The sequence below is a fragment of the Canis lupus genome, chromosome 2 (genome assembly GCF_011100685.1).
Source record: "Canis lupus familiaris isolate Mischka breed German Shepherd chromosome 2, alternate assembly UU_Cfam_GSD_1.0, whole genome shotgun sequence".
Lineage (NCBI taxonomy): Eukaryota > Metazoa > Chordata > Mammalia > Carnivora > Canidae > Canis > Canis lupus.
Genome location: NC_049223.1, coordinates 7,183,897 through 7,202,460, shown reverse-complemented (window position 1 = coordinate 7,202,460; position 18,564 = coordinate 7,183,897). Strand labels below are relative to the sequence as shown.

Below are 18,564 nucleotides of genomic sequence, written 5' to 3'. Positions count from 1 at the left end.
TCTAATTAATTAAGAAATTAATAGATAGGTGAAAAAGTGGAGTGGCAGATGTGTCTGCGTGTGTAAGAAGCTCTGATTCAGCAAAGGGGGTGGCTTCATACTCTGCCTGGCACTTGAGCTGGACCAGGAAATGTGGATAGGTTCTAGATGTGTGTAGGAAACACAGAACTGCATTTTAGGGAAAGAACAGTATGTGTACCCCCCTTTAAATTGATAATAAACATCATATATATCAGGAGCAGAAAGGAAAATAATCTGTTAGGGGAGCAGGGATTCATGGTGAGGAATAGTTAGATAGGTCTGTTTTACAGGGGCTTGAGTACCAACCTGAAACATTTTATGTTTCTCTCCTTAAATACAACAGTCCTGCCCATCACAAGCCTATTAGGAAACAACCTATCCATGGTGGAAAGTAGAGAAGATAAATTGCCTTGTGATCCATTAAAATATGACACGAATCCAAGTTGCCTGATTTCCCCAAAACCCAATTTTATGAGCTTCTCTTCTGGTAAAATTCTTTTCTGACTCTGCAACTATATAAAAGAATATTCTCTATACTATAACATGGAAACAGATGAGTGCTAGTGCTTGGGCTTGCACTCCTCATGTGAATTTATAAGTCTTTATTGTTATTTCATTGTGGAAATTGTTGTGGCAAATGCATATTCAGAAATATGCTCAAAAAGCAAAAGCTTATGAAGGAAAGAAACTAAAAATGTAGTGGATTTCACAGAACAACAGAGAAATAGAAATAAAAAGGCTTGAATCTCTAGTACATATGTCAGTACTTTGTGTGACTGGACTAGAAGGAGACACGATACCTTGCCTCCTGCTTAGCAAATTCTTAAAGGTCAAAATGAGACCTGAGAAAAACAGGAAAATGATGAAGGCTGACAAAGGAAAGGAAGTCCTTTGGAATATGTTCACAGCCTGATTTGAAGTCGAGGACCCACCAGGATAAGGGATGGTCCACAAGAGATGTGTTTATGTGGCACATAACAAGGGTCAGGGGAGCCCTGTTCCATCATTCCTTCTTGGGAGGCCCTCATGCTGGGATAAGAAGGAGCATGTCCCAGCCAATGGCCTGGAAGGAGGAGCCTTTGATGTCAGGATGTGTCATGGGGTCTTATCGGTCCCTATCACTGTTAGGCTGGACATCCCTGCTGGTGCCTACAAATGGGTCTGTTTCGGGGTTGTGGCAGGGTGAAATGGGTTGTCCTACTCCACATGTGCAGCTCCAGAAGTGACACATATGGAGTGCTGAGGGCAGTGGGTCAGGGGAATAAGGGAGGACAAACCCACTTAACCAGCCAGACCAACTGACATCCACACTGCTAGACAAAAGAATTGGCAATGTCACTGCCAGCTCCACTTCATCCTGCTTTGTGTGTGTGCCTTTTAAGGGCCACTTGCAGTCACTCCTCCTCATGGACTCTAAAAGCTTCATTTTAAGACCCACCTGTATAAGATGCCTAAATAGCAAGCCTTGGGGCTCTCTTTATGGCCTTTTCTCTTTTCTCATTCTGAGTTACCTGCCCAGCCTCATCATCTTGGCTAGAAGCAGTTAGCACCTTTGGGAACTCCATCTAAGGGTCTGGTAAATAGGTAGTTACCCAACCATTTCAGCATCTCAGGGTCAAGTGTTTGGCTATGTGTAGGCAGCCTTTTCTAAAGAGATACTGGATGAAGGAGACTCACCTGAGTTTACCTGGGTCTCAGCCCAGCTCCTAGGCATTCAGGACCAAAAGACCAAAGAAATGGTCCTGAAGTTAAAAACCCTCTTGCTTTTCTCCATCTGGTGGATGGGGATATACATCGAGTTTGACAACTATCCCAGCTCTTGAGCAGATCTGGGCTATTTACAGGGAAAGGAGCGATGTGAGTGGCATAACCTTTGGACTAACCTAGTAATGAACGTGTTATGTTCCCAACCCAATCTGGCCTAGACCAACCTTTACCTCAAAAATGCTTTTTGGATTTCTAAACCACAAGTTCATGATTACTGAAGCTAAACATGACCTTAATGGTCTATCAGCTGCCATGTCATAGCTGGAATGGTACCGTGGCTGTGTGGGAGTCTGAGGAATGGGGGCTCAGGGATAATTGAAGATAGGAAACTTTGAGCGGATTTTTGGATCTCGGACAGTCCCACTGCCCAATGCCATCTCACACATGGCTATCAGAGTTGCTGGGTTCTCCATTGGAGTCCTAACATCACCCTCATGAGCAGTTTGCCTTCTGCCCTGCTACCCAGGACATGCTTGGTAGAATGGAACAGAGGCAATATATGAAAGTTGGGGAGGGGCCTGAGACTAAATTTGTATAAGTCTAATCTCAGAAGTCTCTCTAGAAGGTGTTGTTATGGAAGTGAAAGAGTTATGTCTGGGTTTTACTCTAAGATTGAAGTTTCTGAGCATAGCTGAGCATGACACCACCAGGGGGCAGTATGAAGCTATATCCATTACTCATTATTTCAGTCTTGACCACAGTCCAATCCAACCTTTTCTGTCCCTGTACAGGAGCTTCATGAAAAGCTCTTAGGTGATGTTTAAACTTTAAAGCTGTGGGAATGTTAGGTAAATCCAACAACATCATTAAGAAAAGGTTATATTTTCCCCTTAAAACCAATACCAAATAAAATAAAATAAAATAAAATAAAACCAATACCAAATTCAGTTTTACTGGGAATATGTCACCATTCATATTCTCATCTAAAATGGCCGTTTTTCACTGGTTTCACCATCTGAAATAAGAATGCATTGTTTAGAATTATGTAATTCCTTGCCATCTGCTGTAAAGCAGAAAACTTGCTTCCCTGTGTCTTGTAAAGCTTTGCATCCAATCCATGTTATAAAAATTTTAAAGTATACAAGGATAGCATGATATACCAGAGATCTTATTCAGATTAATTTTTTGTTCAGCCTTTGCCATGTGTCAAGCATTACCCTGAGAATGGCATAGCTCTTGCCCTCAAAGAGCTTATGGTCTCCCAGGGGATCAGATAAATTAACAGAAGGGCCAGTTTCCTAGCACTCTGTTAGCTTTTAGGGAATAACTGGTCAATTTGGAAAATGGAAAGAAGAAACAACAATCATTTCTGGAACTGTTACAGCTTAGAGAACCTACCATGTTCATAATCTCAGATTTGGGGTTAATAATCAAGTGCCAAATGTAATATATATATGCCCCACCCTGTATATATATGGGATATATATATATATATATATATATACCCCAAACCATGTTATATATATAACCAAGTTAGGGTAAATGGCTTCTTCTTTATTAAGAGAGCATTTTTCCTTTTTCCTTCAATTGTCATTGCTTCCCAAGCAATGTTTTCTTAGGATGGTTTTGCAAATATATGATGCATGGGAATAGACAGCAGTTGAGTTGAAAATCCAGGAACTATTGCATAAAAGCACTGAGGAGTTTGGAAGAACATTGGGTTTTTGGATTGAAACAATAATAAAATAATGTCACTGCATCATGAACCAGGTGCTGCATTCTTGTCTAATGTGTCTTAATTCTAATTAGTTAAACAGCAAAATGAAGCCTTTATTTTTTGGCAAGGTTAAGTGTATGGTTGAGTGCTCTCAGCACAGGTTAGGGATTTATAAACTCTTAATCTGAGTCCCAGGTCTATTATTGACTTTGGGAAAGTCATTTAACCTCTTGTTTCTTATTTCTGGGGAGTAAAATGGAAGTAATAAAATGGCCCATCTCACTGGGATGCTGTGATGAATGTCACAAATGATGGAAATATACTTTGCAAATTCAACTGGTATTGGGAGTGCTGATATGAACCCTTAGCAAAGGGGCATGTGTCCTGTTTCTTAGAGAAAGAATCCCTCCGCTTCACTCTTTTGCTCACCTCTACCTTTGAGTATGTCCAGAAGGTCATCTAGCTCTTCTTGCCTTTATGTAAAGCAGACACCAACACTTCAAAGACATTCAGAAAGCATCTTTATGTTCTTCAGGAAGCAAGGACTGCTAAAGTAAAATTATGGTAGTTTTGCTTATACCCCTTCTTGCCTCAGGGTGATGGGGAAGGTGTTAGGGTGTGGGGAACCCTACAGATAAAGTGGCTTTATTATGTAGGAAGGAGACAATTTCTTTATGGGAGAAGGAGAACATTGGACTCTGGCTTCTTACAATGGGTTTCTCCTCACTAAACATCATGAAAGGAGGAACCAGACAATTTCCTTTTTTACTGTGTACCCAACAACTAGCACAGTGCCTGGCACAAAGTAGCTGCGCAATAGTTTGTTAAAGGGAAAGTGGAGGAAAAAAATCAGCTGGTTCATCAGTTCAGCCACTCCAAAATGCTTAGAAGCTACATTTTCTAGGAAATAAAATAATAAAAATAAATAATCATGAAATAGTAGAGAGTAATATTAATCAATTTTTATCTTGATTTGTATGTAAAATAAAAACTTAATACATTAAAAATGAATTTTAACTTGGATCTTTGTTGGTTTATTCGATTTTCTTAGCAGTCAAATTTTTCTATAAGCTGGGGTTTCTGGAACACATAAAAATGAAGAGAGATGCTAGTTTTAAACTTACATTGTGGAATTTCCAACTAAACCTAAGTTGCTCACATGGGAAAATGTAATTTCAACCAGATGGACTTTATTCCTGTTTACTCCTAAACATCCAAAATATTTCACAATGTAAAGGTATAAAGAGTAGATGCAAATGCCTTTAAAACCTACTGTTATCTTGTAGATGCTCAGTGTTACTCGAGAATTGAAAAACAGCATGGCTCAGTGGTCTAAGCTTTTTTCAAATTTGGAAAGATTCCCTGAGGCTCACCTATAGATGGCTTGTACTGAGATTTCAATAGCTTTGTTCTTTTGGTGCTCTGTTAGAAAGAAGCAGCCACATTTTAAGATTTTCTACCAACTTAACAGAAAGTTCTATCATGAAAGGAAGTTGTTATTATTTCAGGAAAGAGTTATATTCTCTCAGATTACCACATGCCCCCAAAAAGCTATTGTGGAAAGGAACAGAGATTATTGCTCAGAGGAAAATGTAGGTTTAAAGCCATTTTCAAAAAAGAAATGCTTTTATTTTTTTTTTTACATGACTTGGATCCATATTCAGTAAAGAGCTTTGCTAATCATTTTTCCTAATTACTTTGGCTAACTCATACTTGATGAAAAAATATATTGTGAAGACTGCAGTGAAGTATAAGTTGTTCTCCCATGTAATTAGTTTGTTCTCAGAGCTCATTTTTATTATGAAAATAATTTGTGGTGGTTACTTATAAGGGAGAGGCTCAAGCTGGAAGGCTTCAGTATAATATTTCCTCTATGAAACTTTCTCTACCATGACAATTCATTTTATTCCTTGGAAGTCAAATGTATATTTTACATCTAATTCCTGATATACAGACTAAACAAGCCCAGGACCTCGACTGTCTGACAGCATTTCTGTGGCATTCTTTCATGGAGAGAATTAAAGGCTTCAAGCATCTGTGGCCATGTATTTCCTTCCAGGGAATCTGTTTCGGGGGCCCTGTTTCTCTTGCCTGTCTCTCTCTCTCCCTCCCCCTGCAAATATGATTGCATGGGAAATACGGGGACTGGGGAGGGAGGGCAAAGCTATGTTCATATATGCCTGGAGTCTCTGCCCTTTGGGGATATTGGCTGGTTTGGTTCATGGTTCCCTTAAGCCAAGAGGAGAAATGAAGGGGGGGGGTGCTTTCATTTTCTTCTCTAAAATCAATCTCTCTGCCAGTGCTCTGGATCCTATCCATACCAGCCCCCCAGGAACTTTCTCTCAACTACTTTCAATTTTATCCTCCATTTGGCTCTTTCTCCTTTACCTCTAAATATGATGAGTAAGTTCATTTGTATTTAAATTTAAAAAAAAGGACTAAACCTTACCAAAGTCTTAAAAAATACGCTTTCCCTGATGCTTTTCTTTCTTTGAGACCTATTTCCTGACTTTTATGTACTTTGCAGTCTGGCCCTAGCCTGTTATACCTTTATTTCTAAAATGTTAATTCAATAAAGTCAAACTTCAAGTCTGTACATCAGAATTTCCCAAACATTTCAGGTGCCTTGAATTTTGGACAGCTCCCCCTGCTGCCCAACCCAACCCCACCTTCCCATATTCATTATAGAGGGAAAATGTATTAGAAAACACTAATAAAAATCCCACATGCCTCTGCTGATCTATTAAGGCTAACTATAGGTTTCACAACATCGCTGTAAGCATGGTTAATATATTGGAATAATTTCTAGCATTTTTAAGTACAACTCAGTAAAGTATTCCTTTATACAGTTGGCATCAGGCATTGAGGAATACAATTTGCCTGTTGGAGGGGATGATGTCATTTTTTTCAGCTTTAACTATCTCCTATGCTTTACATGAAACCAGCAATACCTAGAAAAGGATTTATGTGCTTATTTAATAGCAACTAAATTAGTAAGACCTTCTGACCTCTATACTCTTCAAATGGTATTTCTCTAACTCTGAATATCATCAACAATTTCATGGTTAGGAGAAATCTCATCTTGCATTCTTGTATCCTACCTAGTTATGCAGCCAGTTTGGATTTCTCAAATGAGAAAATGTGAGCAGTAGCCAGGGGACCCAAGGGAGAAATTCTGTTGCAAAAAGAGGCAAGTTTCACAATTGTTTTTCTCATAAAGATGGTTCTGACACAGGATGACTTCCAATGATGAGCATGCCACTCGGAATCACAGGTGTTTTCCATAATTCTGCCACTAATAGGAATTTGCTGTGGTCAAACAACAGAATTTCACTCAATCAGACTCACTAACTTTTATATTCCTCTTGTCTCAGAGTCTTTGCATGTGAAATAATTGGAGTTCAGCTGACTTGAAGTTAATATTAACTTAAGTAAAATCTCTCTTCCAAAATCTTACAAACTAACTAGGAATATTCAAAATATTTCAGGGGCCTTTTTTTAAAAAAAAGATTATATTTATTTATTCATGAGAGATACAGAGAGACAGAGACAGAGACAGAGACTCGGGCAAAGGGAGAAGCAGGCTCCATGCAGGGAGCCCAATGTGAGACTCGATCCCAGGACTCCAGGGTCATGCCCTAGGCCAAAGGCAGGTAGGTGCTAAACCACTGAGCCACCCAGGGATCCCCCTTTCAGGGGCCTTTTAATTTTTTTTGAAAATGACATTTTTCAAGTAACATCAAGTACCTTCAATGCATTCATTCACTTTTTTTAACAACCAATGATTGCAAATTTTCTTACTCATTCATTATAAGAAAATTCATTAAAGGCTTCTAGTTGGCCATGTTTAGTACTGTAACTGAAGTCACTTTGTGTAAAAGTAATAAATCTATCTGTATTTGAGGGACGCCTGGGGGGGTTACTTGGTTAAGCATCTGACTCTTGATTTTGGCTCAGGTCATGATCTCAGGGTCTGAGATCCAGTGCCGCATCAGGCTCCATTCTCAGCATGGAGTCTGCTTGAGATTCTCTCTCTCTTTATCCTTCTACCCCTCCCTTTCTAAAAAAAAAAAAAAAAAAGTTCCAGATGACTGCACATGAAATGAATAAATGTGATTCCTTGTTAAAAAAAAAACCCAAATGTATCTATTTGAAAGTATGCTAGAATACCCTTTTAATATCTGTGCCAATTAATCTGACTTCACCACACCTGACCCTAGAGAACTTTTCTACAAAGATATCTAAGCAATTTATTATTATTATTATTGCTTCCCAGCAAATAATTCAGGATATACTTTCCTGTTCTGTTGCAATATCTACTCTGTTTACACACAATTTGCCTGCCTTTTTATCTATAATGCTTTCGTATTACCCTTCTTTTCTTTCATGTGTGGTGGCATGGGTAGGAAGGGGGAAGAATGAAATGGCATTCACTGGGGCAAACTTTTTTGGAAGGAGGAGTCAAGAAGACTAATTACAAATGTTTGGAATTGGGCAGATCCTGAGGGAAGGGAAGGCTATGAGCCTTAGAATCAGGGATGACCTTGAAGCTGGTGTGGTGTCATGGGAGGCCCGACTGGGGTGGTTAGATGATGAGATGCAAGGAAAATGGAGACTGGCAATTTTTGTTCCCCACAGTAAAGATATTCCCATGGAATTGCAAGCTATGATAAATACAGAAAAGTAGCCATGGAGAGAATGGGCTATGGAGAGTTGGGCTCACACGGGTTTGAGAGCAGGCTCTGCTACTTACAACCTGCTCTTTGGACAACTTATTTAACCTCTGTGAGCCTCCACATGCTCATCTGTGAAATGAGGCTGATAATGTTGTCTCCTGACTCATAAGGTTGTTGTGATGATCACACGGGCTAATGTGTGGGGAGCAAGGCTGGGCACTCATTATAAGCTAGTTTTTGTCTTTATTGTAATAAAGCAATCAAGTAGCTATGTTAAAAATGTTTTATTTGGTGAAATGATCACTCCTTGGCCTAGTCTGTGGTTTATGTCAGTGGAAGGATCTCAGATTTTGAAGTGAGACTGACCGAGTTCACATCCTGGGTCCACTACTCAGTAAGAATATAATTTTTAATGTGGAGACTCTCATTCCTTGTGAATAATAGGGAATCGTTCTGCCTTTCTCAGTTGTTTTGTTATCAGGATTAAAAGTGATACTACTGGGCTTAATAGGATTCCTTATTAAAGATAGTTGCATAGTGATTTTCAATTCTCAGCATTTCAGTGTTTTTGCCATTCAGTGGCTAATGGAAAGTGGAACAAGTATTAAAAAGAAGAACCCAGACAAAGTAAGAATGTCCATAAGGTCTCATGATAAAGTGGAAGTAGAGTCAGTATTAGAATCTGGAATGTAGATCAGTAGAATTGGAAAACTATTCTCCATTCTATTAGCATATCTATCTACTTGAACTCAACACAAGAAATAATCTAAATGGTATAGACATAACCAATATTTTTAAAATTTTAATAACACAGCTATTTCAGGGTCAAAACTTAATGATGTTTGTGATACATTTTAATTGTGGCATAGTTCAAATTTTAATAACAAAGCTATTTTAGTGTCAACACTCAATGTGTTTGTGACACATTTTAATTGTAGCCAATGACTTTTTCTCATAGTTTCATCCATGATTTTCTTTCCACTTAGAAATGTGTTTCTCTGGATCTTAACAAGGGTTGATATGAGCAGATTTCCATTTGAGGAGATTTTCTATAGGGTTGTACTACCCCGTGTGCACTCCTTTCACAGACATCAACTAACCTCACTGCAGCTCCTGGAAGCATAGGAATCTACTGACTGCAGAGGAAGATTGCAATGTCAAGTTTCATTTTCTGGGGCTCCTCAGTGAAACTGAACTAGTCCTTCACAGATAAGATGCCCCTTGGCCTTGTCCATGATTTCAAAACCTGTATGTAGGGTAATTCATGTTCTTTGGTGGAATACTCCCCCCACTCCCCTCTGCCACCACTACCCCACACTTTACCACAGTCCCATGGTTATTTCCCACTGAGCACAGCAGGACTAATAGAAGCCAAGCATCTTTGGATAGTAGGCTCTTAATAGGATACAGCAATCATGCCTGACCATCCCTCCCCAACCAAGGGAGCAGAGAGGCAAATCAGAGATGGTTCAGCCTTTCATTCAGCCTCTCTGATTCTCAGTTGGCCTCTCCTAATTTCCTTCTCCCCCAATCAAATAAACTTGCTCTTATTTTCATGGTTGATCTAGCTTCACATGTTTACCTTCCTTTGTAGTGTGCAACTAATGTTTTATGGAAAATTAGAAGTTAAAACCTCTAATTTCAAGTATATTGCAAAGGTATATATGTGTGATTACAAGGCATTCTGTGCTATGCATTGTATGTGTATTTTACTTTTTGTTCTTCCTGTAGTTTTTAATTGGCATGAATTTTTAATTACTCAGCAGTTACTTGGTGGAAACCATTGTCATTCATTATTATTTGTATTTTTCAGGTGGAGAGACAGAGGTCCTAAATTTGTATTGATCCCACCGTGTATTCTGTGTCTCAGAGACTGTTGGAGCCCCAATCCAGAGCCCCAGGGTTTTGCTCCAAAAGATCACACTACTTATCTATGGAAGACTCTTCATTTTCTTTTTAGGTAAGGTCTTTCTTCTTGTTAAATCCCAAAATAAACATTCATCATCTTAACAGTGAATGAATAATGAACGAAATACTTCTATGTTAAACTTGACTTCTTCATTTCTTCCTCCCCAGCCCACTGGAACAAAATGTCTGAGTTGAATCTTGCGGTCTTCTTCCAATGTGTATTTGCTCTGATATGCAGCTGTTTTATTTTTTTTTAACCATTCTTTCCTTGGGCTTGCAGGCAGTGTCATTGATATGTGTTACTTTTCAGGGCATGTTTTATATTCACTTAGATGCCTGTCTTTGTATCCGGACTCTGGCTTGAAGCCATCATAATGAGTAAATAATAAGAGAATGTTCAAAGAACATGAACTTTTGGCAAACAATATGTGGACCTGTGTAGGTATCTGATGACTTTGTCTATGGATTGAATAGAATGAATAAAATATAAGAGTCCCTTTTAGGCCTGCCTAGTGATGTAATGTTGATCACAGTCAGGGTCCCACAAAAGTAGCAAGGTATATTTGCCAATTGCATTGAGATACTTTTGCTTTGCCTATAACAGCCTCCTGTAGGTGGACTTGAGTGTCTGGAATGAGTGAATAAGATGACCAAATTGACTTCCAGCTTTGGTTGTATTTATCTGGCCCAAATTCTGATCATAAAGCCATTAGTTCAGTTTTTTGTACTAATAAAAGCAATTTCCATTTTGAGTTTTCCCCCGTTACAGAAGTGCACATACAACTCTCCCCATTCTGACACCACATTGTAAAATTTTGATATTTGATCCAGAGGGATTTAGGAAAGAGAACAGATAGATCCTATCCCAGCACAGTCTTTGTTCAACTTGAGTTTTGCTTTCTTGAGCAGTGTCCAAGAATGAGCCCAATACTCAGCCATATTGCAGAGCACCTGAGAACATCATGATCTGAGAATCGCTGACAAGAAGTCATTGAACTTAGCCTCACCAACCCTTGAACTGGGAATTCACAGCTTCTCTGTTTGCACCAGCTCTGACACAGAAAGTGTGCTGAGTAATACAAGAGTATTACTCTTGCAAAATAGCCTCTGAATTCAAGGAACCGAAGAGGGCATTTCTTTTCTTTCTGTAAAGTGACAGTGTTGGTAGGACACTGTCAGATGAAAGAGGGTGTGTGGATGCTGGCTTTTGTGCCACTAGAGAGCTAGTTAGTAGGTCTTGCTTATTCTTGGCCAGAAACCGAACTGACCTCAGAATGGGAACTCAGAAGTCCTCCTAGCTCCTGGTGATTTACTCTGATTTCTCGATGTAGGCATATGGATTTGATTTTCTACTGTCTCTGTAAATACTGTTGTGTCTGTCTCCCTGCCAAACCAGCTACCTTTCTCACCCCAGAGAGAAGCCAGAGATCAGACATTCCTATGCTACGGCCCCATTAGACACCATAAGGGGAGGGAGCAAATCTGGCAGTCAAAATGATGTGTGTATTTGAATCTTGAAAGAGCCAGGCTAACCTTAGAGTCAGTGGGCTCCCATAAATAACCTGTGTCCCTCTCTCTTTGTGTGGTTTGGCTTGGAATGCCTTTCTCTTTAGAGTTGTACAGGCAGCCAGAGATCAAAGAGTCAACCGTTTATGGATGCATAGTTCATTACAAAGTCATCGTGCTCAGCAGGAGGACTCTGGCTAAAGCACAAATAATTTTCTCCCATTACTATTTTGTTGCATGGATTGGGGTTGGAGGGCACTAAAAGACCTTGCAACAACTTTAAATAATGTAAAAAAGAGAGAGATGAAAATTCACTTTCAAAGGAGGATTAAAACTTAACTGGCATCTTTTTAGGGTATGGTATGTGGTAGGAGGAAAGAGGAAGTAAAGAAATTGACCCATTACCACATGGAATGTGGTTCAAGAAGAATAATAGAAGGCAGAACAGTATCCTGTGTAATTGACTTACCCTTGGGTAAGCATTACGGAGAGCCTTTGATAAGCAGAGCAGAACATATACAGGAGTTTTTTTTAAGCCCAAACTAGATAATGCATTGGAAAAACGGGCTTTGAACTAGTTTGCTACAATGTGAAGAATACATGTGTTTTAAATTATAGCACTGGTGATGTTAACAATCCCAGAATTGTGGACGATCACAATGATACAAAATAATAACTGCTACTTATTCAGTGTCTGCTGTGTGTCCTGTGCTGTGCAGCAGCGTATGCCATATCTTTCCATATCTTTCCATCGTCCAACCATGCACAAGAGAGGTTTTGTTATCGACATTTACACATGGAAACGGGACTCCACAAAGTTCAAGTGCTTTGCTCAAAGTCATACAGTCATTAAGTGGTGAAACCAAGATTTGAACTCAACTCTGAAATGAAGCAGAAACAGCCTGTAGTTCATGTGTCTTGCTCCTAACTCCTCCCCTGGCCTCTGTTGCAGGGGGTTTTGAAGCTCTTCTGATTTCCAAACTCAGGAGTTTTGTTCGACAAAGAACCATCTCAATCTGGTGGCTGCTCTTTGGGCCAGGGTAGATCACCTCCAAGTCCTGCTTTCCTGTGTCCCTATTTCCCTTAGCCACACAGTCCTACTCTGGCTTCTAGGACTGCCATTGACCATACACCGGCCTTCTGCCAGGAGCATGATGAAGAAATCACTTAGAGGAAATACTTTGTCAGGTCGATTGCTTATTTCAAGGGCCATAAAGAACCCTTGCTTCACTTCTTGTTTAATTGTATAGAATGTGAAAAAATACTTTCTTTGAAGGAAAACTCAAGGCACTGAATGAGTCTGTCCGTGTGAGTGCCCTGTCAACGTGCTGTCCGTAGGTAGGGCACGATCGTGCCCAACGTGTCCATAGGGCACTATCACTGACAACTCATCCATCCTACTGCATAGTAATAACACTCGATCTCGTGTGTTTTCTGCATGGATGTTAGGGACTGTGTAGCTTGTAAAAGATCTGTCACATATCTGATCAGTTATAGTGATAACTGAAGAACATTTCCTCAAATGTATTAATTTAGCAGATATCCTGTCCTACAGTCAAAGCTGAACTGTATGAATCTTAAAAAGAAAAAACAAAGCATAGGGTGTAATGCAAAGAACTATTGAGTTCTTTGCCTAGAGTCTATAAAATCCCAGTGGCTAACATCTCAGTGACTATGTGATCACTGGGAGCCTTTGTCCTCATCCCTGATAAAACCTGCATCGCAGGGAGACCCTAACATCAAATAAGTAAGATGAATGTAAACCACAACAATCTACAAATGCTATCTTTTTCTGTTCTTCTCAGTGATACTACCTTTTGTTCAACCCCTTTCTTTATGCAGCTTTCAATAATGGTAGTTTAAAAAGGTCAGAGGGGTGCCTGGGTGGCTCAGTCAGTTGAGCATCTGACTCTTGCTTTTAGCTGAGGTCATGATCTCAGGGTGATGAGATCGTGCCTCACGCTGGGCTCTGTGACGCAGAGTCTGCTTAAGATTGCTGCCCTTCCTTCTACCCCTTACCCCCCAACCTGTGTGTGCTCTCTCTCTCTCTCTCTCTCTCGCTCTCGCTCTCTCTCTCAATAAATAAATAAATAAGTCAGAAATAGATGCAAATAATCAGTGAATGCTTTTTTTGCCAATTTAAGTGAAAGGCAATGGAGAGTGTCATCCAAAATCCTGTGGATTCTTGAAATCCCTTCCTCCACATTTTCTTGAAAGCTTTCACACGTGCAGTGTAAGAAATTGTGAGTCAGCCTTCTCCAAGCCTGACTTTAAGAGTTGCAGAAATCAGCTGCCAGGCAGCACATATGTTCTGAGTTCCATGAGAGGAAGAAAATACATTTGCTGAAAAGAAATGGAAACCTTAAAACCAATTGAGTTGTAATAAAGACACTTTGCATTTTGCTAACTTCTTTTCCCTCTGGTCCCTGGCTGCTTTTCTGGCCCTGGACAAATTCTCCTACTCCTGAGGCATCTGTCACCCCAACCACTCCCTCCCTGGGATATGGGCTCCAGCTGGCCTCAGTGGCCAATGGGGGAAAGCTGGGGAAGTGCAGAATGACCAAAAGAGGGGATTGAAATAATATATCAACAGCAAACAGTACTTCTCGAATGTGAGGCACCCAAAGGCTATAAATCCATTCTCTTATTAAGGTCTAGTAAGAATTAAATGTGGTAATAAACTTTGGTAATAAATTCCATTCTGCAGTTGTTGAGATGACTTTAGAAGGCCAAGTCATTAGGTCAAGGTCACACAGCTAGTGAACCAGGCAGAGGTGAATAATAAAGCCTCTTAGCATTACATATGGGACTTCCAGACACTGGAAAGTATTTTCTTCTGGGCAGTTGCCTTCAGTAAGCACACCCATTAACCAAACATCCTAAAGGGGAAGGCTGCTAGCGAGTACTATGCTAACATGGTAGAAACCAGATTCGAACAGGTTGTGGGTTTCTCTTGGAGCAAAAAAAAAATCAATTACAAGGAAAATGAAACTCAACTTGGTGCTCTACTTAAGACACTTTAAACTCATTTCATGATGTTTTGCCTTCTTCACCTCTCACTGAAGTAGTTCCATTCTTCAGTAATTGGTATTCTGTTGTTCTTGTGGATTGTCTGTCAGTGTGTTTTTATTCATTAAACTGCGTGAGTAAAAATTGATGTGATGGAAGAACCATGGCAGCCTCAGCCACCGAACAAAGACTTTTCTGAACCAGCATTTCTCCTATAACATCTGGATGAATGTTTCATGTGGGTTTTCCTTCCCCAAGTATCCGATGGCACAATTCTGTATTCAGAAAGAATTGACAGTGACATTCATTTGACCAAAAAAAAAAAAAAAAAAAGGAAAGGAAAAAGAAAGAAACATTTCTATATTTAACAAGACCCAAAGGCAACTTGAAAAACGCTTTCAAAATTTATTTTCATTTTGCCCTCGAAAACAGACCTCAATGTTTCTGCAGACAGGTGGGGCTGGTTGTAGCTCTTCTGAGTCCTTGTGAAAAAGATCATGTTGACTTTCTGAGATTCATCATCACAAAGGGCTTTGAAACATGCTTTTAAACTCGTGTTGAAATAGGTCACAATGTAAATCCTAAAGAAAAAAAACCCAATCCAGGTAAACCCAGAATCTTGGCTCCACCTCAAACCTCACAATTTGAAACTCCAGCTCACACCTCCAGAAGTTCTCCAAAGCATGACTTCTCTATGTGCATGCTTGCCACAGACACCAACCCTGTGGTTTTCTTGACCCTACTAAAACCCGGCCAAGAAGCAGAAGCTCAAAGAATGCCATTTTGCATAAATCTCTCAAGCTGAAAAGAAATCCACAAGAAACGTATTCCTGAGTCACAGAAAACCAAGGTTTTGGTGGTAAAATAGTTGTCTTTTCCTGCAAGAGTAGTGGAAAAAATTTTACCTCCTGCCTTTAAATAAGAGATTTCCCTGAAAACAATACTGAACTCTGTGTTTAGTTGCTGGAGCCCCGCATGCCTGGGATTGAAAGAAGGGTCAGAGCTTTCAGAGGAAGCTGGAATATAATGCCCATTATGATGAACTGTAACTTAGAAGCACTCTGTATACACAAGAGAAGCCAAGGCTTTTTAAATGTGGTTTTGACAAAAAAAAAAAAAAAAAAAAAACCCTTAAATTTCAGTTGGATTGAGCTACCACTGATTCCAAATCCCTCGGTCAGTAGAAAATATACCTTTTAAAAATGGAACTTTTTCTGGGATCACAGATAGCATCCTGGCCCATGACATTTTTATGATTGAAATGCAGTCAAACTTCACAGATTATGTATTTGCAAATACCCTAACTCACTAACATTTATTTGTAGTCTCAGCATCAATACTTGGGGTGCTTTGTAGACATTCACAGAAAGCAGAGTGGCCCAAAATCTGAATCATCCCAAGTGTGTGTCTCCAGCTGAGGTCAAACAAAGTGACACTCTGCCTCAACTCGTACTGTGTACAAGTGTCCTTTTCACGGTCTATTTAGTACCACATTTTTCTCATTTTTTTGCTGTTTGTTGGCAGTTTCACTGTTTTAAGTGGCCCCAAGCACAGAGCAGAGGTGCTCTGTAGTGTTTCAAAGCACAAGAAGGCTGAGGGGTGCCTGGCAGACAAAATACAGGTGTTAGATACCCTTCACTCAGGCATGAGTTATAGCGCTGTTGGCTGTGTGTGCCATGTTAATGAGCCAACAATATACATTAAATAAGATGTCCTTAAACAGAAACACACATAAAACAAGGTTGTGTATTGATTGGTTGATGAAAATGAGACCGGAGGCTCTTGTAAACCATATCCTGTATTTCTCCTAGCAGTGGTTCAGTACTCACTAATTCTGTGTTCACGTAGATATTAGAGACTCTAACTAGTGTAAATAATGAAAATTGATTGTATTTGACTGAAAGCTCTGCACCATCTGCTGACTTAAGTGGCTCTGTTGTTAGTAGATAGTGTCCACTTATCATCTCAAATGTGACTCAGAAATGTCCTGCTGTTTAGCATGTCATTTCAGATGAGTTCAGGAGTCCTGTAGACTGGATGAGGATCCAGTGATGCATGGGAAAAGAAAGGGAGGCTGGTTCTGGAATGTAAGGAGAGAAGAGAAATTTGGCCATAGGCATAGCAAGAGTTATCCTAAGATGAAGGAGGTGGAGGGAGAGGAAGAAGCTGAAGAGAGAAATCTGAAGCTAAAGGAGAATGAGTGTGCTCCTAGTAAAATCGAGAGTCCACACCCATGATAATGCTCTTAATCATTGGATGTGTCCCTGTCTGAGAGTTTTCACCATACTTCTCCCACTGAAGTATACAGTAGGTAAATTAGTGTGCATAAAATGTCATATATATGTATGTATTTTTTTGGAGAGGAGTAGGTGAGATACCACCACATTTTGCAGAGTTTAATGACATCATTTTTTTTGTGATTCAGTTTGTTTGTTTTTGCTTCCCCACGTAAGGTCATGACTCTTTGTTTCATGGCTACCCAGAAAAGACAATTTTGATTTTGGATAAATAGCATCTGTGGAAATGTTTTTCTTAAGCCAGAGGGACTTGCATGTACTTAAGTTAATGGAATTTAATAACCTATTTAATATACTATGGCAAGAGAGAGATTTTTACCACCTAACTTAGAGAAACTATGTGTTCTCATATTCATGCAAAAGGTAATTTGTTTTATAGGCAGAAAATAGAGTTTACAGTTGAAATAAACAAATCATTGCTTTAAACAGTGTAGGAGAAAGTATACTACTTCAAAAATAATTGCTTGTTTACATGCATTTGCTTGTTGGAAACAAAAGACTGAAATGAGAACTCCTCTATCATCAGTCTGTTATGTAAAGAAATGAGAAAATATATACAGGGACCTAAAGCAGTAGAGAAAATTTCCCATAATCCCAAGTGAACATGATAAATTGTACTATTTTGCCACTTAATGGTATATTAGATCAATACAGCATCTAACTCATGAGCTTTAGTTACAAATCTCAAGTCTGGTAGAAAAGTACTTTTTTTAGTATTTCAGGAAAGCTTCTCAAAACTTTAGCAAAAATCAGTGCTGATGAAATATGGCCAAGTTATATCTTCACACATGAAAAATGTACTATTTTTTTTCCAGAAGTTTGAAAATCATTTTGAGTACTGAGTTTTTTTAAGCAGTTTTAAAACCACATTGAACTGCTGCTAAAGTTTAATAGTTGTGCTCATCATATATTTTTTGAAAACTGAACAATGTTAAGGCACATAAAATACATAGAACCACAATTAATGCGAATTATTCAGTATTAACTGTTACAATAATATTGTTGTTATAGTAAATGTTAACCCTAAGCTAGTATATAATTATCAAATTTTCCTTCTTAAGTCCAGTATTTTCTTTTGAATATCATACATTCAGTGTCACTCTTGAAATCCACAAACTAACAAAGAAAAAGATAGGAAGCAATTAGGCAATAGGAGAATTTGAGGGCTACCAAGATACTTTCCTAAGTCATGCAAGATATTTCCTATAAGGGACTGTGCTGTTCCCTTATGATTTTGCTGATCACCATTCATGTGTTTCATTAGTCAGGGTAATTAAAACTAACTGCTATAACAAGCAACCTCCAAATTTAGGTAGCTTAAAACAATAAAGATTTCTTTCTTTCTCATGCCATAGTTACATAATAATCAGGTGGCTCTTCTGGGGGTTCCCTTTTAAATAGTTTCTTTCATCTTATAGTTTCACCAGTCTCAGTGGAAAGGAAAGAATTTGTATATTTGGGAGATTTATGGCCAGGTGTAGAAATTACAGTATACTCTCCACTCACATTCTTTAGACCAGAATGTAGTCCTGAAGTCACAATGTAACTTCAAGGTGTTCTGGGAAGTGTTGTCTTCTTGTTTACATGGGAAAAAGAAACAGGATATGCTTTCTTGATTCTTCAGAGATAAAAAAGGGTTAAACCTACCAGTATGCTTAGTTTATTTCTTAGCATGCCAATAAATGGGGTTGCCAGTTATTGAAAGGGAAAAAAGGCATAATTT

At 39.1% G+C, this 18,564-nt stretch overlaps 1 protein-coding gene across 1 annotated transcript in view; it reads left to right on the top strand.

Moving 5' to 3' along the window:
* KIAA1217 (sickle tail protein homolog) overlaps window positions 1-18,564 on the top strand; it is a 733,798-nt gene that overhangs the window by 253,162 nt on the left and 462,072 nt on the right. Inside the window, exon 3 of the mRNA XM_038529783.1 lies at window positions 9,935-10,081. The gene's annotated coding sequence lies outside the window, so the exon portion shown is untranslated. The remainder of the gene's footprint in view (window positions 1-9,934; window positions 10,082-18,564) is intronic.